This window comes from Choloepus didactylus, chromosome 7 (genome assembly GCF_015220235.1).
Source record: "Choloepus didactylus isolate mChoDid1 chromosome 7, mChoDid1.pri, whole genome shotgun sequence".
Lineage (NCBI taxonomy): Eukaryota > Metazoa > Chordata > Mammalia > Pilosa > Megalonychidae > Choloepus > Choloepus didactylus.
In genome coordinates this window covers 116,799,956-116,823,372 of record NC_051313.1, presented here as the reverse complement: position 1 = coordinate 116,823,372, position 23,417 = coordinate 116,799,956, and the positions used below count along the sequence as shown (strand labels likewise).

The 23,417-nt window shown below is 37.7% G+C and overlaps 1 protein-coding gene across 8 annotated transcripts in view; it reads left to right on the top strand.

Moving 5' to 3' along the window:
- ANKS1A (ankyrin repeat and sterile alpha motif domain containing 1A) overlaps nt 1-23,417 on the top strand; it is a 240,219-nt gene that overhangs the window by 112,347 nt on the left and 104,455 nt on the right. The window lies entirely within an intron of this gene.

The following is a 23,417-nucleotide window of genomic DNA, read 5'->3' as shown; positions in this document are numbered from 1 at the left end:
CCAGCCAGTCACTGTAAATGCAGTCGTGACAGAGGTGAGTGTCCACTGCTTGAGAATTTGTGTTAGCCCCTCTTCTCTTAAAAGAACAAGAAGGGAATATGCAATTCCCACTGTAATATGAAGGAACTCCTGTGGCTTTTCCCAGCTCTCTAGCTCGCAGGAACTAGGTCCTATGTGGAATATTATTTGTGCCTCCTCCCAATCTAAAGACAGTCTGTGATTCAGGTAAGAATGGGGGATGAGATGGGTTTTTTTTTTAAATGCTCTCTGCTAGGCCTGTCGGAGGGTAGGGAGTGGCAAAGAGAGTGTGGGCCTATGTCTGTAACATTGTAGACCTTATTTTTTGTGTTTTGAAAGGTTTTCCCTTTTGGCATGTGGGAACTTTGTGGTCATTTTCATAGTAGGTTTTTTTTTGCTTTATTTTTTCACAGTTTGCGTTTTGGAGCCTTTTAAAAAGTTATTATTTAGACCCAGTAAAATTCACCCCTTTTGTGTATAGTTCTGTGAGTTTTGGCAAATGCAGGCATATAATTGCCACAACAACCAAAATACAGAAGAGTTGCAAAATACTAAAAAATTCTTGTGTTCCTTTGTAGTCAACCCCTCATCTCTCCCTTACCCTGGCAAGCACTGCTGATCTCTATCCCAATAGTTTTGTCTTTTCCAGAATGTCATATGAATGGAATCATACAGTATATATCCTTTTGAGTCTGCTCCTTTCACTTAGTATGATATTAGCATTTGGGAGTCACCCATGTTGTTGTGTATGTCAGTAATTTGTTCTTTTTTATTGCTGAGTAGAATTCCATTGAATGGATGTACCACAGTTTATCCATTCACTAATTCAGGGATATTTGGGTTTAGAGCTTTTGGCAATTACAAATAAAGGTGCTATAAACATTCATGTACAGATTTTTGTGTGGATATAGGTTTTCATTTCACTTGGGTAAATACCTGGGAATGAGATTGTTAGGTCCTAATAAATATGTGCTTGACTTTATAAGAAACTACAAACTATTTTCCAGAGTGGTTATGCCATTTTTCATTCCCAACAGCAGTGTATGAGAGTTCCAGTAGCTATGTGTCCTCCCCAGCACTTTATTATTGTTAGTTTTTAAAATAAATTTAGCAATTGTAATAGAAGTATAGTGATATCACATCATCAATTTAGTATGAATTTTTCTAATGGCTGATGATGTTGAGCATCTTTTCATGTGCTTATTTGCCATCTTTACATCTTCTTTAATGACATATCTGCTCATATCTTTTGCTCAATTTTTTTTAATTGTGTTTTTGTTTTCTTGCTGTTGAGTTCTGAAAGTCCTTTATATATTTTAGACACAAGTCCTTTTTTCAGAAATGTGATTTTCTCCTAATTTTTGGCTTCTCTTTTATTCCCTTAACGGTCTTCTGTAGAACAGAGGTTCTTAATTTTGAGGAAGTTTTTTTTAAAGGGATTGTATCTAAGAAGTTTTTGCCTGACTCAAGGTCATAAATATTTCTTCCTATGTTTTCTTCTAGAAGTTTTATAGCTTTAGGTTTTACATTTAGGTCTACCATCCATTTTGAATTAATTTTTGAATATAGGATGGGATATGGATTAAGATGCATTTTTATGCATATAGATGTCCAATCGTTTTAGCACCATTTGTGAAAAAGACTATCCTTTTTCCATGGAACTGCCTTTGCAACTTTGTTAATCTTTTTCAAAATTGTTTTGGCTGTTCTAGTTCCTTTTTCTTTCCTTATAAGGTTAGAATCAGCTTATTGATTGCTATAAAAAATTCTTCTAGGATTTTTATTAGGATTGCATTGACTCTATTTAGGAGTTTGAGGAAAATTGGTATCATAACTGTAGTGAATCTTCCAATTACATTGGTAGATTTTTAATTAAAATACTTAAAGAAAATGAAGTAGAACACCAATACCCTGTCTTGTCATTTACTAATAAATCATATTGGAATTAACCCTAAAGAACAAGCACTTAATTAATTTAATGCTCTATTTGAAAATGGTTCTTAGTGAGGGAAGAATCTTTAGAATCATGGAGGAGAGAGATTCCAATTCCTTCTCCCTCTCCAGGGCTTCAGAACCACTACAAAATAGCTTGTTCACCCTTTGGAAAGAAGTAAAGGGAAAAGGTAGATGAACTTGATAAACTGCAACTGATATCCTGGACTGCCAAGTATTCTTGATGGGAATTTTCAGTCCCTAGGTCAAATCTCCAGATTAAGCAGGAAGCTGACCTAAGACCTCATGTCTGGTCTTCCTTTGCTTTGGTTTCTGCAATATTGAGCTAACTGTTGAGAGTGGGTGGTGTGGGAAGCAGATTTAATGGAACTGTTAGCACGTAGGGTGTGCCTGCTTCCAGGCTAGCTGCTTGGATCACTCAAAGAGCTTTCAGACATTAAATATGAAAATGGGCTCTGCCGAGTTCTCAGTTGTCAGTCTGGCAGGGAAAGCTAGCCTGCTAGGGTTGTTAAAAGTAAGGCACATTAGCAGATGATGATGTGAGATAATACATATTAAATTTTCTTTGCTTTTCCATTCCTGTCACTACCTTATGCAGTTTTTATGAATTAATTTTTCCAAAAAACCATATTAAGGCTATCAGAGCTTTCAGCCCTTCCTTAGTAAAATTCAAGAAACAACAAGGTGAGGGATGGGATGGGAGAGTTTTTTTTGTTTTTTAAAATTACATTAGTATGGGGGGTGGGGGGGAATTGCAATTCAAACTACCAGGCCATTGCTTCATACAAAAGTGACTCTGTCAGATTTTTTGTTTTTAATCTAAAATCAGATAATATTTTTTTTGTGAATTTTTGTGTTTACCGTGTCTATAGATCATAGATACTATTTTGTATTAGTTCTTAACATCTACCTTATTCTTTTTTAATGGCTGTTAAATATGCCATAATTTGTTTTTTCATTCCCCAGTTGATGAATGTTTAAGGGTTGTCTCTAATATTTATCTGTTATAAATTTGACTGCTATGCACACTCTGTACACATATATTCTTTAAGATTGAAGTAAAATTAGTAAGTCACAGTGTATATTCATGTTTAGATCTAATTGGTGGAGCTAAATCACCCTTCCTTAACGGTGAATGAGCATACTCTTTTCCCCCTTCCTTCACTAATAGGGCATATTATCACTCTTTAATATTTCTCACCATTATAAGCAAAAAAGTTGTCTTTTTAAAATATTTGCCTAATCTAATGAAGTAGAACATCTTATTGATTAGCTTTATATATTTAGTCTGTGAGTTGCCTATCATTTTTTTTTCTAGTTATTCTATATAGGAATTAATGGTCATAGAAGCACCTCATATAAATACCTATATCCTTAAATTCATTTGTTAAAAAAAAACAAGAAAAACTAAAAATTAACCAAAAGAAAGTATAAGAGAGGAATTAATCAAGTTAAAAATAGATAATATACTTCATGCACTTTATCGTATGCATGTTAAACCTTGGTTAAATAAAGAAAAAAGCAGTAATAATGAAATAAAAAAACAAAAACCAGTAGACTTCATCATTAGAATGAAAAATTGGTTTGTTGTTCTTTTAAAGATCTCTGGCAATTATGATCAAGAAAAGAGGGGAAAAGCAACATGTAGGAACGATGTGAAGAACATACAATCACAAATTCAGAGATTTAAAAAATTAGTAGTAAGAGAATTTATAGGAATAAATTTTATGTGGTTAGTAAGAGTTGCTATTATTCCCCCCAGGGAGCATTTAGAATTGTCTGGGAGAGTTTTTTGCTTCACACATTGACTGGTTGAGGTGGGGTTGCTACTGGCATTTAGTATGCTAAGCATCCTGCACTTTGCTGGGCAATCCTTCACAGTGAAGAATTTTCCCACCCAGAAATACCATTCATGCCTTAGAAATGGTAACAACTGACAGAAGTAGAAAGCTTCTGTCCAAGAGACAGAGGCCCAGATTTCCCAAAAAGCATCAGGCCTAGCTGGTTTTGTGACAGTTTTATCTAAAAGGTCTTTCCTGTGCTATTGAAACGGTTTCAAAAGGTAGGAAAATTCTTCTGAAATCATTATGCAGCACTAGCAAAACTGAGAGCAATGTTTTGTGTACCACAGTCATTTATTTCTCTTTAGTATTTAAATCTTTGTCCACTGGACATTCTGGACATACAACCACCCAGAAAAACAACGGAAACTTTCCGAGTTTGATAGCAAATGGGAAAGTAGCCAAGAGCTCTAAAACTCTTATTCTCTGTGGTGCTTTTCTGTAGCATTCAGTAATAGTACATGGGTCCAGGTGAAGTGTTTGCTTGGCTTAGGACAGTGATGAATGATTATCTGAGGACAATAATACATGTGGACCCTTTGGCCTTTTCTTTCTTCAGAGTTAGGTGTTGTATATAGACATACAAGGTGTTTTTTAGATGCAATTGAGTCATTATTTCTGAGAGCTATGAATTTGGGCCTGTGTGCATCTGTTTGAAGTGTTTTCCTCATTCAGGGGAAGAAAATATTATTATACCTTCTCCCTCCATTCCCACATCCACAGCACTGTCAGTTACTTAGCCTTTGGGGAATTCTGTTGTGTAAATCTTGACTTTTCCCTTTACCAGTTTAGGACTGAGTTTTCTCAGGTGTGCCTTCTATCTGCAGTCCCACTTCCAAAATTCTGTTCTTTTTTTTTTTTTTTTTTCATGCTGTTTTTCTGGGTTTATGGCATAATGACATAAACAAAGATCTCCTTTTATTATTGGTTTAGTGAGATTTCAAGAAGGAAAGAAAATAGGTGCTTTTGTTCAATCCACCATCTTTATCTGGAAGTCTAGGCTAGATTTTCACTGTATTTTCCAAGAAGTATGTTTAGGCACCTTTTCTAAAGGCAGAAAATGTATATGAGACCATTTAAAAATTAAGCCCTTATCTTTTTCAGCTTCCCCTTCTCTCACCTTCTTTCCTTAGATGATCTCCTGCCAACAGCCCCACTGTACAACTGTCTTCTTATCAATTTATGTTTCGAAATTGAAATAGTTCACTTTTCTTTCCATTATGGTGCAACCCAAAACCTTGTGAACTAAGCATCTATATTTTCTTTCACAAAATGTAGCAACAGCCATTTATATACAATATGTAGGGCACCATAGGAAATCCAATACTGGTAAAACAGAAAGTAGATAAGACATGTAAAATAACCATAAAAGGGCAGAATATGTTAAATTCACCTAAAGGTGGTATAAAAGTAATTTGGGAGTACAAAAGGGGAATAAATTATGTTAGAGTAAGAGATCAGGGATGACTATATAAAGGAAGTATCATTTCAACTGAACCCTAAATAGAGAATTAAACTTGATGGGTAGAAGTGAGAAGGAAGGAGAGGGCATTCCAGTCAGAGGGAGTAACATAAACAACAGTAATATGATGGGAAAAAATAGACAGTATGTTTGGAGAATGGTAAATAATCAAGTTTGGCTGGAGCAAAGGGAACTTGTTGGAGAGTATTGGATCTCAAATGTCAGTGTTTATTCCCAAGACAGTGGTATGTTGTTGAATCCTTTTGAATTGGGATGACAGGATAGTAGCCACACTTGAAGAATGTATAATTGTGGCATCTTAGATTGCAGGTGGAAGAGACTGGAGGCAGGAATACCCAGACTAGGAACACAGCAAGAGGTTATTAGAAGAAGGGTGTTTTAATTTCCTAGGCTGCTCAAGCAAATACCATGAAATGGGTCAGGTTAAACAATGGGAATTTACTCACTCATGGTTTTGAGATTAGGAAGAAGTCCAAATCGAAGTGATACTTTCTTCCTGAAGACTGTGGTGTTCTGGAGCTGGCTGCTGAAGATCCTTGGTCCTTGGCTTCTCACATGGCATGGCACATGGTAGCATCTCCTGGTCTCTCCCTTCTCTTCCGGTTCCTTTGGTGTTCAGTTTCTAGCTGCTCCCTCTGGCTTTTTCTCTCTGTGTCTGAATTTCATTCTGCTTATAAAGGACTCCAGTAATAAGATTAAGACCCATCTTGATTGAGGTGGACCACGCCTTGACTGAAGTAACCTCATCAAAAGGTCCTATTGACAATGGATTCACACACAAGGATGGCTTAAGTTTAATAACATGTTTTTCTGGGGTACATAAAGCTCTAAACCACCACAAAGGGGATGGCTGGGAGAGGTATTGCATAGGTAGAATTAATAAGACTTTATAGTCAGATGAGGAGGATGAGGAGGAGAGAGGGTATTGCAGGTAAGTCTGAGGTTTTGATCCTTCTTAACTGGAAAAATATTGTGCAACTAATAGAAATAGGGAATTCAGGAGGAGTGTTTTTGAGGGAAGGTGTTAAGTTCAATTTTGCATATGTTTGAGTTTGAGGTATTTCAGATACCAGGAGAACATCCAGGTAAAGATAGTCAGTAAACACTTGGAAATGTAGGTCTGATGTTCAAAATAGATGTTACAATTAGAAATATAGATTCTTCAATCATCCAGGTTTAGGTGAATGTTAATATATAAAAGAATCAATTTCTGAGGGAAAGACTAGAAAGATTGATGAGATTAAGAACAGACATATTTAGGGGCACAAGGAGAAAGAGACTTAGGAAAATAACTAAGATAGTGCAGTATCTTAGAAGCTAAGGTGGAATGTGACAGAAAATGCAAAATAACCGCAGTTTAACGAAGTGGGAAATTCAAAAGTAAGTCCAGGGCAGGTAGGACAGTTTCATGATTGTTGAAGGACCCAGGCTCCCTCTCTCTGCCCCTTCATGGTCCTTGATGGCTGTTTGTGTTCAAGTGAATGGCACAAGAAGGAAGAAAGAGAAGAAGAAGGGCACTTTAAAGACAATTCCCAGAAGTTGCACTTACCACTTTCACTTATAACCCATTGGACATGTGGTGCACCTGGCTACAAAGGAGATGGTAAATGTAGTCTTTATTCTAGGTGGCTAAGAGCCTATCTAAAAATCCTGTAACCAAGAAGAAGAGGCTCATTTACACCAAGGTGGGAGTTACAAAGAGGAAGAATGTTAAAAAGTATCAAATGATGTAGAAAGAGCAAAAAGATAAAGATTAGAAAAAGGGTCATGCTATTAGAAAGCCATTGGTAAATCCTAGAAAGGGAGATGTTTCTCCGTGACAAGTGGGAAGAAATGAAATTACCCCCAAATTTTGGCATGGTGTTGAGGATAGTTAAAGAAATTTGTCTGACCTGAGTCTTCTTAGGAAAGTTGGTGTGATTATCCTCCAAGAGTACAGGTTCTATGGGAAAGACGATAATTTGAAAAGAGCAGAAAAGATGAGGAATTGATCTTATGATGGTATCATAGTTTTCAAGAGATGAATAAAAAGATGGCTAGGCCTAGTAGTCAGGATTGGGTTTGAATTCTTGCTCTACCACTTACTGGCTGCTGATCTTAAGGAAGTCATTCAACCTCTCTAAGCCTTAGTATCTACTGTAAAGTAGGGATACTAATTCTTACCTCATAATTGTTGTGAATGTTAAAAATAAAATGCACAGTACAGTGTCTGGCACAGAATATCTGGTGCCTGATAAGTGGTAGCTGTTGGAACCCAACTGAGTTAGATGAATTGGTAGAGGACTCAATCAGTTATTTCTTAAGTATTCAGCAGTGTTCAGCATTCCATCATCTGGAGAGGAGAAAGCAAATGCTTGTGAATACCCATTGTTGGAACTGGCAGATCAGCTGGAACAAGGGCAGCAAGTGTGCTAGTGCATTAGGCATGGTTAAATCACAACTGGTTGGAAGCTGATCTGGGCAGAAGAATGGGGGAGTTTGAGGGGCCAGAGATCCAGGAGCAGGCAGTGAACAGAATCTTCAGGAGGAGTTTAAGGAATTGGGGGAGATGTGATGTAATGAAGTAATCAAGGACCAAGTCAGCCTGAAACAATCTTGAATCCCAAGGCTGGGCTGTACCCATGGAACTGAGGCCAGTGGAGATGATACCTGGCCTGAAGATTTTCCACTAGTGCTCTTACATTTCACCCTGAACCAAGCTCAAGACCCCTGAAGGTGTACCTGTACCCTCTACTGTACCTTCCCTGGCATTTCAGTTTTATTCTGCTGGTTCACAGGGGCACTGAGAAGAAACCATTTTTGTCTACAGATTTGGGAAAAAGGAAACCAACCACTTTGTGCAGTGTTAGTTTGAAGTGCAGTTTGGAAATGGTTGAAAATGAAAAATGATAATGATTGCACCTTCCATTTACTGAATGCTTGCTATTGGCTGGCCACCGTGCTAAATTCATTCACTCTGGTTATATCATTGAATATCTCAAGACAAATCTTCAGAGTAGGGACTATTTGCATCCCTGTTTATAAATGAGGAAGAAGTTAGGTTTTAGAGCTGGAATTTAAGCCCTAGTTTGAACTCAAAACCTGTGCTTTAAACCATGAGACTAAACCATTTCATCAGAAGCTCTGCTACCCACATTTGTAACATCCTAGAACTGGAAGGTACCTTAGAAAAGTCGTCTAATCACAGATTTAAACCACACTAAATCTCAAAGCCCTAGAAAATGTACTCCTTCATTTTTTGAAAGAGATCCAGAGGGGAAAAGTCACAGTGCTGGGCCTCTTGAATCCCAGGCTGTTCTGTTTATCAGGTTGCCATGGATCAGAAGGTACTCTCAGTCTATTTGTCATCCAGATTGCAGTTCCCAGTGAATGTCTGAGTGTCCTAGTCAGTACCTTCCTCCTGGGAAAGGCACGGTAACCCTGAAAAAGTAGCCAAGAGTAGGGATTCTCCTGGATATGCATGATTTCTGATGCTCACTTAGTGACCAGGCAATTTAGGGGTTCCAGTCCTAGTGGAAAAAAGAAAGCAAAACAATCTGGTAAACTGGAGTAGCCCAGCCTTCTCCTTTGGGACCCCAAAGATTGTGTGGAGTTAGCAACCCCTAGCATGAGCTACATTTTACAGCCCTAATTTAAATTGGCAGAGATGACTGAAAATCTGTAAATGTTAAAATGTTACTATTCACATTTCCTCAAGGTAACAAAGGATCATCATACTAATTAAAATGCAACACAGAAGACCCCTTTTTTTCAGCAGCTCACGGGGTAAAAGGAAAATGAATACACGGAATGAATAAAGATTGGAAGTTGAAGAGACTAGGAACTAATATGATGGTATGTCTTATTCAGTAGAACAGCTGTGTTGATGTATGGGGAGAGTCAGAAAATGGACCTCCCTGTGTCCTCTTACTTCCTGTCTGTACTAGAAGGGCAGACTGAGAAGTGCTGAGAACAAACTATGAGAAGTGTTGAAAGCTGTGTAGTTCAGCAGATGGAAGCACAATAATTCTCATCAGAAGAAAGGTCTTGGTCCTGAGGGGGTCTCTTTTGTGAGTCCACGAGTCCCTGGGCACGAGGTTCATATCTCTGCCTTTCCTAACCTATTTCCATTTCTCGTTAAGCCTGTCAAGGTCATACTTATCCTTCAGCATCCAGTGCAAAAGCCACCTCTTTTCAGAAGCCTCCTAGTTCAGAGTGATCACATGTTCCTTTCTGCTCATCATGAATTTTGTTTAAACCTTTCTTAAAGCATTTCTTAATTTTTGCCTTGAATTCTGATTATTTCTGCATGTGCCAGTCTCTTCCAATGGCTAGAGAGCCCATTGAGGCAGACTTGAGGGCTTCATCATTATATCTGCCAGCTGCCCCATGAGAGCAGGTACCGTACACACTTAATTGAGGAATGGATGGCTACAGAGACAGTTCTGGAGCCTATCTCAGAGTTTCTCACATCAACCTCTCACCATATTACTGTCTGTCCTTTCTTCCTGCAGTCAACAGTTATAAGGATGATGAAGGTATGGATATTTATAAAACACTTTATGTTTTACAAAATACTTTCATGTGCATTGTCTTTGATGATCCTAGTGACAGACCTGTGAGGAAGGGAGTAGTTTGTCTCATCAGCTAGTAAAGTATGTTGTAGTGGATCCTGTGTGGAAGAGAAGAACAGTGATTAACATCTCATGAGAGCTTGGCATGTGCCAGGCATGGTTCTACATAACTTTACATATATAATTTAAATCTAAGAACAATCCTGTGAAATAAGTACTATTAAGGTCCCAAGATGGACTTCCTGGGAAAATGGTGGAATAGGGAGCTCCAGGACCCTGTCCTTTTACTAAAACAGCTTTTAAACACCCAGGAACTGTTCAAAAACAACTGCTCTGGGGCCCCAGAGTCCAGAAGAACCCTGTACTTCCAGGGAGGAATGGGAGGAGGAGGCTGGTAAACTACAGTATAAAACAATGAGTTGTTCACTCCATGCAGTGACTGCTGGTGCTCAACCCCCACCTTTGTGGCGGGCTGTCTTGGGATCCAGTACCTGGCTAGCTCGCTGCTGGCAGAAAGGGGCATAAAAATCCTCTTCTCCAAGAAGAGGGCTGGGCACAGCCAGTCACTGATTACGGTTTTTCATTAGCAAATGTGGATCCTTGAGTCCCGGCTCTGAGATGTTGTTTTAAACCGCCCTGGGCAAAGATGGTGGCAGCCATTGTTTTAACCCTTCCCCGGGCAGGGGTAGAGGCAATGGAAATTTAAAGACGCAGTACTTCCACAAGACTGTGGGGAACAGTTAGCTGAAGGGTTGCATTTTCGGGGCAGGCCAGGAAAGCACAGTCTTGGGGAGCTATGAAAGACCTTTTGGGATCCTTCCTGATTCCTCCCCAGGACACTTTGGAGCTAGTCTGTACCCCCTAGGTGGGTCCCTGGACCTGTTTTGACTAGAAAATACTCTCTCCAGGGTTACCCTCTTCCCAGAATCTACCCTCCAGGCAAAAGCAGCTAGAGACAAGGAATGGAGAGTAAAATACTATAGAGGTAAAACAAAAACAGAACAAGATTCCTTCAGAAGGAACAAAAGAAAGGAAGTTTTCTACTGGAGATGAAACAGTTGCAGAAAAAATGCAATCATAAAAATTGTACCTCATACGTAGGGCAAGAATCAGATGAAAAAGCTGAAAAAATCTGACTCATTAAACAAGGACTATTCTAAAGGTCTAGAATAAATTGAAGCAAATGTCAAAGAGCAACCCTAACACAAAGCCAACCAACAATAAAACCCTAGGCAAGAGAAACTGACCTTTAGAGTAAACACATCAAGATAATCAGATGCTTAGAAATCAGCAAACAATTGCAATCTGTATTAAGAAACAGGAAGATAAGGCCCAGTGAGGGAACAAATTAAAGAGGAGACACAGAATTTGGAACAACTAATCAAAGATGTTGAATTAAATCTCCCAAGTCAATTCAAGGAGATTAAGGAAAATATGGCTAAAGAGATAAAGGATATAAAGAAGACAATGTGTGAAAATGAAGAATTAGAAAGTATAAAATGAAACATAACGGAAATTATGGGGATGAGAGATGCAATAGAAGAGATTAAAAATACATGAGAGAGATAAAACAGTAGATTTGAACAGGCATAGGAAAGAATCAGCGAATTAGAAGACAGGACAATCAAAATCTTACAGATAGAAGAACAGATAGAGGAAAGAATTTTAAAAATTCTCAGGGTCTCAGGGATTTAAATGGCAACACAAAGCATGCAAACATGTGCATCATGAGTGTCCCAGAAGGAGAAGAGAAGGGAAAAGGGGCAGAAAGAATATTTGTGGAAATAATGGCCAAAAATTTCCCAACTCTTATGAAAGACAGAATATACATGTCCAAGAAGCACAATGTTCTCCAAACAGGAAAATACTAGTAGACCTACTCTGAGATACATACTAATCAGAATGTCAAATGCCAAAGATATAGAGAATTCTGAAAGCAGCATGATAAAAGTGATTAATCACATACAAGAGATCTGCAGTAAGACTAAGTGCTGATTTCTCATCAGAAACCATGGAAGTGAGAAAACAGTAATATGATATATTTAAGATACTGAAAGAGAAAAACTGCCGGCCGAAAATTCTTTATCTGGCAAGCTTGTCTTTCAAAAGTGTGGGAAACAGAATGAGAAGAAAAGGGAAAAGGGGCAGAAAGAATAATGGAGGAAATAATCACTGAAACTTTCCCATCTCTTAAGAAAGACATAAAATTACAGATCCAGGTAGCGCAGCATGCCCCAAACAGAATAGATCTGAATAGACTTACTCCAAGACACTTAATCATCAGATTATTAAATGTCAAAGACAAAGAATTCTGAAAGCAGCAAGAGAAAAATGATCCACCACATTACAAGGGAAGCTGGATAAGACTGTATGTGCATTTCTCATTAGAAACTATGGAGGTGAGAAGGCAGTGGTATGATATATTTAAGATACTGAAAGAGAAAAACTGCCAACCAAGACTTCTGTATCCAGTGAAACTGTCCTTCAAATATGAGGGAGAGTTTAAAATATTTTCAGACAAACAGACACTAAGAGAGTTTGTGAACAAGAGACCTGCTCTACAAGAAATACTAAAGGGAGCACTACTGGCATATAGGAAAAGACAGGAGAGAGAGATTTGAAGAAGAGGGTAGAAATGAAGACTAAAGGGAAGGGTAAAAAGAAAGAGAGCGAAATAAAATAAAATAGGATATAAAATCTGAAAGACAAAATGATGGACAGCAGACATTACATTGAGTGAAATTAGCCAGAAACAAAAGGACAAATACTGTATGGTCTCACTAATATGAACTAACATTAATGAGTGAACTTTGAGAATTAAAGTTGAGAACACAGATTATAGGAGATAGAAAGAGGGTAGAGATTGGGCATTTGATGCTGAAGGAGTATAGAATGTTCATCAGGATTGATTGAATAGATCCAGAAATGGATAGCACAATACTTTGATGGTAGTACAATATTGTAAGTACTCTGAACAAAGATAAGAGTGAGTTTGGTTCAAAGAGGAAGGCTAGGGGCATGTGTTACACCAAAAGGAAAGATAGAAAATAAAGTCTGGGATTTTATAACTTAGCAAAACCTAGAATGGTCAGTGATGGTGATTAAATGTACAAATGCAAGAATGCTTCACATGAGGGAGAATAAATGAATGTCAGCATTGCAAGGGGTTGAAAATTAGACAGTATAGGGGAAAAATGCAATCAATGCAACTAGAGTCTATAGTTAACAGTAAGATTGTAATATGCTTCCATTAATTGTAACAAAGGCAATATACCAACGCTAAAAGTCTATTAAGAGGGAAATATAAGGGAGTGTTATGGTATTCTTGGTGGTGATGGTGATGTTGTCTGACCTTTTCATTGTATTTTACTTTATTTTTATTTTTTCTTCTATCTTTTTTTTTTCTTTTTTTTCTTCTCTTCTTTCTTTGTGGAAGAAATGGAAATATCCTCATACAGATTGTGATGGTGAATGCATAACTATGTGATTATTACTGGGAATCATTGATTGTTTACTTAGGAAGGATTGCATGATATGTGAATAAGACTGTTTAAAAAATAAACAGACGGATACAAGAGCTTGAGAAAATGTGGAGAGAGGGATGTACCTATTCATTGTTGGTGGGGAAGTACAATGTTCGGCCTATCTGGAGGGCAGTGTGGTGGTTCCACAGGAAGCCAAGTATGGGGTTGCCATATGGCCTGTAATCCTGTTATTAGGTATATACTTGAAAGAAATGAGAGCAAGGACACAAATGGAGAAATACTCCCTTCCCCACTAGATGGGACATGACTCCCAGGGGTGTAAATCTCCCTGGCACCTTGGGACATGACTCCCGGGGATGAGCCTGGACCCGGCATTGTGGGGTTGAGAAAGACTTCTTAACCAAAAGGGGGAAGACAGATAAAACAAAATGAAGTTTTAGTGGCTGAGAGATTTCAAATGGAGTTGAGAAGTCATTCTGGAGGTAACTCTTATGCATTATACAGGTATCCCTTTTTAGTTTTTAGTTTATTAGAATAGCTAGAAGGAAATACCTGAAACTGTTGAACTGCAATCGGTAGCCTTGATTCTTGAAGATAGTCATATGACTATACAGCTTATACGATGTGACCATGTGATTGCAGAAACCTTGTGGCTCACACTCCCTTTATCCAGTGTATGGACACATGGACACATGTATAGAAAAATGGGGACATAAAGTAAATGAATAATGGGGATGGGAGGGGTGGGCTGTTTTGGGTTCTCTTTTTACTTTTATTTTTATTTTTTTGGGGTAATAAAAATGTTCAGAAATTGATTGTGGTGCTGAATGCACAGCTATATGATAGTATTGTGAACAACTGATTGTACACTCGGCATGATTGTGTGGTATGTGAATATATCTCATTAAAATTGTGTAAATAAAAAAAAGGGAGAGTTTAAAATACACACAGATAACCAGAAACTGAGAGTTCATCAAAAGGAGATCTGCCCTACATAAATACTAAAGGGAGTTCTACAGGCTGAATGGTCAGTCACTAGAGAGTAGCTTGGAGTGGTGTGTAGAAATGAAAATGGTCAGTAAGGTTAACCAAAAGGGTAAAAAAGGGAGAGGGAGGTGGAGTATAACATAAAAACCGAAAGATAAAATGGCTGAAGTAAGTACTGCCTTTACAGTTATAAGATTGAGTGTTAATGGATTAAACTGTCCAATCAAAAGGCACACATTGGCAGAATGGATAAAAAAGCATGCTCCAATTATGTGCTGCTTGTAAGAGACTCACCTTAGACCCAAAGACACAAATAGGTTGAAAGTGAAAGGTTGGAAAAAGGTAGTCCATGCAAAGTTACCAAAAAGGAGCTGGGGTAGCTATACTAATATCTGAAAAAATAGACTTTAAATGCAAAACTCTTATAAGAGACAAAGAAAGACAGGGGCAATCCACCAAGAAGAGATAACAATCATAAACATTTATGCACCTAACCGTGGTGTCCCAAAATACCTGAGGCAAACACTGGGAAAACTGAGGGCAGAATAGATGCCTCTGTAATAATCATTGGAGACTTCAACACACCACTCTCAACAATAGCTAGAACATCTAGGCAGAGGATCAATAAGGAAACAAAGAACTCGAATAATATGATAAATGAACTAGCCCTAACAGACATATGCAGAACATTGCATCCCAAAATAACAGGATATACACACTTCTCAAGGGCACATGAGTCATTCTCCAGGTTAGACCACATGTTGGGTCACAAAGCAAGTCTCATTAAATTTAAAGGATTGAATTTATACAAAGCACTTTCCCATATCATAATGGAATGAAACTGGAAATCAATACCCAGTCGGAGAACAGGAAAATTCACAAATACATGGAAGTTAAATAGCATATTCTTAAACAATCCAGTGGGTTAAAGAAGAAATTGCTAGGGAAGTCAGTAACTATCTCGAGATGATTGAAAATGAGAACACAGCATATCAAAACTTACGGCAGTGCTGAGGGAAATTTATGGCCCTAAATGCTTACATTAAAAAGAATAAGCTAAAATCAGAGACCTAACTACACACCTGGAGGAACCAGGAAAAGAACAGCAAATTAATCCAAAACCAAGCAAAAGGAAATAACAAAGATTAGAGCATAAATAAATGAGATTGAAGATAAAAAACAAAACAAAACAATAGAGCGAATTAACAAAACCCAAAGTTGGTTCTTTGAGAATATGAATAAAATTGACAAACCCTTAGCTAGACTGACAAAGGAAAAAAAGAGAGAGGATGCAAATAAATAAAATCAGAAATGAGAGGGGGGACATTACTGTTGACCCCACAAAAATAAAAAGGATCATAAGAGGATACTATGAACAACTGTATGCCAACAAATGAGAAAACTTAGGTGAAATAGGCAAATACCTAGAAATACAAGAACAGCTGCACTGACTCTAGAATACAGACAAATCACAAGTAAAGAGATTGACCCAGTCATCAAAAACCTCCCAGAAAAGAAAAGCCCAGGACCAGATGGCTTCATAGGTGAATTCTACCAATCATTCCAGGAAGAAGTAATACCAGTCCTGCTTAAACTCTTCCAAAAAATTGAAGAGGAGGGAACACTGCCTAACTCATTCTAATATCAAAGCCGGATAAAGATACTACAAGAAAAGAAAATTATAGGCCAATATCCCTTGTGAATATTGATGCAAACATCCTGAACAAAATACTTGCAAACCGAACACAACAGCACATTAAACGAATTATACACCATGATGAAGTGGGTTTTATCCCAGGTATGCAAGGTTATCCCAGGTATATCAATAAATATAATAGACCACATTAACAAAACGAAGGGGAAAAAAACACATGATCATCTCAATTCATCCAAAAAAGGCATTTGACCAAATCCAACATCCTTACTTGATTAAAACACTTTCAAAATAGGAATAGAAGGAAACTTCCTTATCATGGTAAAGGACATATATGAAAAACCTACTTCTAAGATCTTTGAAATGGTGAAAGACTGAAAGTTTTCTCTCTTAAGATCTGGAACAAGGCAAGGTTGCCCACTGTCACCACTGTTATTCAACATTGTGCTGGAAGTTCCAGCCATAGCAGTTAGTCAAGAAAAAGAAAGGAAGAAGTAAAATTTTCACTTTTTGCAGATGACTTGACCCTATGTATAGAAAGCCTCAAAAATCTACAGCAAAGCTACTAGAACTAATAAATGAGTTGGCCACAGTGGCAGGATACAGGATCAACATGCAAATATCAGTAGTGTTTCTATACGCTACTAATGAGCAGTCAGAAGAGAAAATCAAGAAAAAAGCTGTTTACAATAGCAACTAAAACAATCAGATATTTAGGAGTAAATTTAACCAAGGATATAAAGGACTGGTGCACAGAAAGCTACAAAACGTTGCTAAAAGAAATCAAAGAAGACCTAAATAAATGGAAGGACATTTCATATTCATGGATTGGAAGACTGAGTATAGTTACAATGTCAGTTCTACCCAAATTACATTACAGCTTCAATGCAATCCCAATCAAAATTCCAGCAGCCTACTTTGCAGAAATGAACAAGCCAAGTATCAAATTTGCAAATAAAAACCACAATGAAATATTGTTTCACAGCTATTATAATGGCTACTATTGCAAAGACAGAAAATTGCAAGTGTTGGAAGGAAGGATAATGGGCCACTATAGCCAAAACACTTAAAAAAGAACAAAAAGTTAGAAGACTCACACTTACTGACTTTAAAGCATATTGTAAACCTACAGTGGTTAAAACAGCATGGTACTGGCATAGGATAGATATATTGACCAATGGAATTGAAATGAAAGTTCAGAAATAGACCCTCATATCTATGGCCAATTGATTTTTTTAAAAAATTTTTTATTCATTTTATTGAGATATATTCACATACCATGCAGTCATACAAAACAAAGCATATATTCAGTTGTTCACAGTACCACCACATAATTGTGTATTCATCACCAAAATCAATCCCTGACACTTTCATTACCTTACCACACACAAAAAAATAACAAGAATAAAAATTAAAGTGAAAAAGAGCAATTAAAGTAAAAATGAACATTGGGTGCCTTTTTTGTTTGTTTTTTTGTTTGTTTGTTTTTTTCCTTCCCCCATTTTTCTACTCATCTATCCATAAACTAGACAAAGGGGAGTGTGGTCCTTATGGCTTTCCCAATCACATTGTCACCCCTCATAAGCTACATTTTTATACAATCGTCTTCAAGATTCATGGGTTCTGGGTTGTAGTTTGATAGTTTCAGGTATTTGCTGCTAGCTACTCTTATTCACTAGAACCTAAAAAGGTTATCTATTTTGTGTGTAACAGTGCCGACAAGAGTGACCTCTCAGCTCATTTTGGAATCTCTCTGCCACTGAAGCTTATTTCATTTCCTTTCACATTCCCCTTTTGGTCAAGAAGATGTTCTCCATCCCACAATGACAGGTCTAGATTCCTCCTCGGGAGTCATATTCCACATTGCTGGGGAGATTCACCCCAATGGGTGTCTGATCCCACGTAGGGGGGAGGGCAGTGATTTCAACTGCCATGTTGGCTTAGCCATAGAGACAGGGCCACATCTGAGCAACAAAGAGGCATTTGGGAGAAGGCTCTTAGGCACAATTATATGGAGGCCTCGCCTCTCCTTTGCAGCAACAGTCTTCCCAACGGCAAGTCCTGTGGTAGAGGGCTCAGCCCATCATACTACCAGTCCCCTATGTCTGTGAGCACATCAGGAACCGTCGAGGTGGGGAAGCCCAATACCCCTGCATTCTCCACCAGCTCCTCAAGGGGGCTCTGCATATGTTTTTCATTGTTTTTTTTTTTTTAACTCTTTTTTTTTTAAATCAACTATATAAAAAAAATTTTTTTTAAAGTTTCAAACAAACCATAACAAGGGAGTAAGAAAAAGACAACTAACCTAAGATAACTACTTTACTTCCAATATGTTCCTACTCTACCCCAAGAAAAAACCTAATATAGCAACATTTCTGTGAACTTGTTCCTATCATACCATCAGAAATTAACAGACCATAGTCGTTCCTGGGCATTCCCAGAACGTTAAATTTACCCACAATAGCTTATCTGTTCTTACTGGACTATCATTCCCTCTTCCTTAATTGCTCTCTATTACTAGTTCCCCTATGTTCTACATTATAAACTATTTGTTTTACATTTTTCAATGTTCACATTAGTTGTGCCTGGCTTATTTCGCTTAGCATTATGTCTTCAAGGTTCATCCATGTTGTCATATGTTTCATGACATCGCTCCTTCTTACAGCTGTGTAGTATTCCATTGTGTGTATATGCCACATTTTATTTATCCACTCATCTGTTGAAGGACATTTGGGTTGTTTCCATCTCTTGGCAATTGTGAATAATGCTGCTATGAACATTGGCATGCAGATATCTGTTCGTGTCACTGCTTTCAGATCTTCCGGGTATATACCGAGAAGTGCAATTGCTGGATCGAAGGGTAGCTTGTGGCCAATTGATTTTTGACAAGGCTGCCAATTCCACTCAACTGGGAAAGAATAGTCTCTTTAGTAAATGGTGCTGGGAAACTGAATATCCAAATGCAAAAGAATGAAAGAGGACCTCTATCTCACACCCTATATGAAAAATTAACTCAAAATGGATCAAAGACCTAAATATAAGAACCAGGACTATAAATCCCCTATAAGAAAATGTAAGGAAACATCCTCAAGATCTTGTGTTAACTAATGGTTTCTTAGATTTTATACCCAAAGGACAAGCAATGAAAGAAAAAAATCAATAAATGGGACATCCTCAAAATTAAAATCTTTTGTGCATCAAAGGACTTTTCATGAAAGTGAAAAGACAACTTACTCAATAGGGGAAGACATTTGGAACCACGTGTCTAATAAGGGTTTAATATTAAGACTATGTAATGAAATGCTACAACTCAGCAGTAAAAACAAACAATCCAATTAAAAAATAGACAAAAGACTTGAATAGACATTTCTCCGAAGAGGCTAAACAAATGGCTAAAAATCACATGAAAAGATTCTCAACATCACTAGCTATTAGGGAAATGCAAATAAAAACCACAATGAAATATCATTTCACAACCATTAGAATGGCTGCTATTGAAAAGACAGAAAATTGCAAGTGTTGGAGAGTGTGTAGAAATAGGAACATTCATTCATTGCTGGTGGGAATGGAAAATGGTGCAACCAGTGTGGAAGACAATGGCAGTTTCTCAGGAAGCTAAATATAGAATTACCATATGACCCAGCAATCCCACTACTAGGGATGTACTCAGAAGTGTTGAAAGCAGACTCGAACAGATATTTTCACACCGATGTTTATAGCGGCATTATTCACAATTGCCAAAAGATGGAAGCAACCCAAGTGTCCTTCAATAGATGAGTGGATAAACAAAATGTAGTATATACATACAATGGACTACTATGTAGCAGTAAGAAGGAATGAAGTCCTGATTCGTGCTACAACATGGATGAACTTGAAGACATTATGTCGAGTGAAATAAGCCAGACACAAAAGGACAAATGTATGATTTCACTGATATGAAGTAATTACAATAAGCAAACTCGTAAATTTACAATCTTGAGTATAGATTACCAGGGGATAGATTGGAGGTAGAAAATGGGGAGCTGATGCTTAATTTGTACAGAATTTCTATTTAGGTTGATTATAAAGTTTTGGAAATGGATGGTGGTGATGGTAGCACATTATTGTCAGTGTAGTTAACATCACTGAATTTTGTATGTTAATGTGACTGAAAGGGGAGGTGTTCAGTTGTGTATTACTAGAAATGAAATTCAGAAGATAAAATATCAGACTGCATAACACAGTGAACCCTGTCATGGACGATGGACTGGGGTTAATAGTACAAGTATAAGAATGGTCTTTCACGAACTATAACAAATGTACGACAGTAATACAAGATATTAATAATAGGATGGCATATGGGAAACAAATACACTTAATGTAACAAACTATGGACTATAGTTAATTGTACTATTTTAATATTCTGTCTTCAGTTGTAACAAAGGTATCATACTAATGCAAAGTGTCAGCAATAGGGGTTATATGGGAACACTATTTTTTTACAGGTCTTTTCTGTAAATCTATAACTTTTCTAATTAAATAATAATAATTTTAAAACCTTATGCTATCATAGGATGGAGAACATCTTCTTGACCAAAAGGGGAATGTGAAAGGAAATGAAATAAGCTTCAGTGGCAGAGAGATTCCAAAAGGAGCCGAGAGGTCACTCTGGTGGGCACTGTTACGCACAATATAGACAACCCTTTTTAGGTTCTAGTGAATTAGAGTAGCTAGCAGTAAATACCTGAAACTATCAAACTACAACCCAGAACCCATGAATCTTGAAGACGATGGTATAAAAATGTAGCTTATGAGGGGTGACAATGTGATTGGGAAAGCCATAAGGACCACACTCCCCTTTGTCTAGTTTATGGATGGATGAGTAGAAAAATGGGGGAAGGAAAACAAACAAACAAACAAAGACACCCAGTGTTCTTTTTTACTTTAATTGCTTTTTTTCACTTTATTATTATTGTTATTTTTGTGTGTGTGGTAATGAAAGTGTCAGGGATTGATTTTGGTGATGAATGCACAAGTATGTAATGGTACTGTGAACAATCGAATGTATGCTTTGTTTTGTATGACTGCATGGTATGTGAAAATATCTCAATAAAATGAATTTTAAAAAAAACTATGCTAAGTGGAAGACACAAAGTAGTACAAATTGTATGATTCCATTTCTATAAAATGTAAATATAAATAGACGATAATAGATGAGGGGTTATGATAGGCTAGAGGAGGATAGAGAGATTGAGAGTTGACTGCTAAGGGTCATGGGTTTTTCTTTTTGGAGTAATGAAAATGTTCTGAAATTGAACGTGGTGATGAATGCACAACTGTGAATATACTAAAAGCCACTGATTATGCACTTTGGATGGATTGTATGGTATGTGAATATAACTCGATAAAACTACTTTAAAAAAAAAAAAACTGATGGGAATTACTTTACTGGCTGGGGTGACTGATGCTGATCATTAAGGGGAAATAGAACTATTACTACCACTACTGCTGCTGCTGCTGCTGCTGCTGCTGCTACTGCTACTGCACAGTGGAAGTAAAGAAGAAGTTGCCCGGAATGCAGGAGATCCTTTTGGGTGGCGCTTAGTACTACCATTCCCTGTGATTCAAGTCAATGGAAAACTGCAACAACCCGCTTCAGGTAGGACTACTAGTGGCTCAGAAACTTCAGGAATTAAGGTTATGTCACCCCACCAAGTAAAGAGCCATGAGCCGCTGAGGTGCTTGCTGTGGGTAAAGGGAATATGAAATGGGTAGTGGAAGAAGGTAGTTGTAAACATGATCTGTGACCATGTGACTAATTACAGTTTTTTTTTTAATTCATTTTATTGAGATATATTCACATACCATGCAGTAACATGTCAAGGTTATGAGTATTCCTTCCTTGTTTAGTTATAAGTATGTTTGTATACATAACTAAAGCAAATATCTTTGTTTTCTTCCCTATCTTATCTCCTTATATAACCTAAGTTGTATTAACTTTGTGTCACAGTATTTAAGTTGTAGGATATCAGGTTTAAGAGTCAATATTACCCAATGTGGTGGTTAGAAACTGTGTTCTTAAATCTAATCCATTCCTGTGGGTTTGAACCCATTGTAAGTAGAACCCTTTGATGAGGTTACTTCAGTTAAGGTGTGGTCCATACCAATCAGGATGTGTCTTAATCCTATTACTGCAGTCCTTTATAAGTGGAATGAATTTCAGAGAGATAGAGAAAGCCACACAAGGAGCAGCCAGAAGCTGAACATCAAGGAAATCCGGAAGACAAGGGAGAGACCAGGAGACGCTGCCATGTGCCTTGTCCTGTGCCAGACTAAGAACCAAGGATCACTTGCAGCCAGTCCTAGAATGCCAGTCTTTGGGAAGAAAGCATCATATTGATGACACCTTGGTTTGGGCTTTCTTTCAGCCTCAAAACTGTTAGCAAATAAATTCCCATTGTTTAACCTTACCCATTTCAGGGTATTTGCTTGAGCAGCCCAGGAAACTTAAAACACCCACGGGCTTGTACCCTCTTCTGGGGAGTAAGTACATTTCAATTGTATGCAGAACAGTTTAATTATGTTAGGTAAAAGTATGACTGTTATTGTTTTTATTTAAAGATTAAGTATGGTTTAAGGAGATTTGTATGGGTGTCATATTGGCAAGGGTAGACTGTGATGGTTAAATTCATGTGTCGACTTGACTCGGTTATGGTGTCCAGTTGTTTGGTCAAGTAAGCACTGGCCTCATTGTTACTGTTAGGATATTTGGTGGATTTAAATGATCATTCAGTTGATTGCTATGAATCTATGGCTGATTACATCTAGAATCAACAATGGAGGTTGCCTACAGCAATGAGAGAAGTGTCATCCAGTCAGTTGAAGGCCTTAAAGGGAGAACTGATGATTTCAGTAGTCAGAAGAATTTCTATCTCTACTTTAGCCAACCAGCTTCTCCTGGGGAATTCATTGAAACCTTCTTCAGATTTCCCAGCTTGCAGTCTACCCTGTGAAATTAGGACTTGACAATCCCACAGTTGTGTGAGCCAATTCCTATAAAAAATAATATATATTTTTTAAAATCCCAAAATTACAGATGAGAATACTGAAGCATAGAGAAGTTAGGTGACTTGCTCGAGGTCAAGCTCTTGACCAGTACATTCTGTTGTTAACACCTTGTGTTCCAGTTTGCTAATGCTGCCAGAATGCAAAATACCAGACATGGATTGGCTTTTATAAAGGGGGTTTACTTGGTTACACAGTTACAGTCTTAAGGCCATAAAGTGTCCAAGGTAACACATCAACAATTGGGCACCTTCACTGGAGGATGGTCAATGGCATCGGGAAAACCTCTGTTGGCTGGGAAGGCACGTGGCTGTGTCTGTTCTGGAGTTCTGGTTTCGAAATGACTTTCTTCCAGGGCGTTCCTCTCTAGGCTGCAGCAGCATCTGGCCTGTGTGGCTC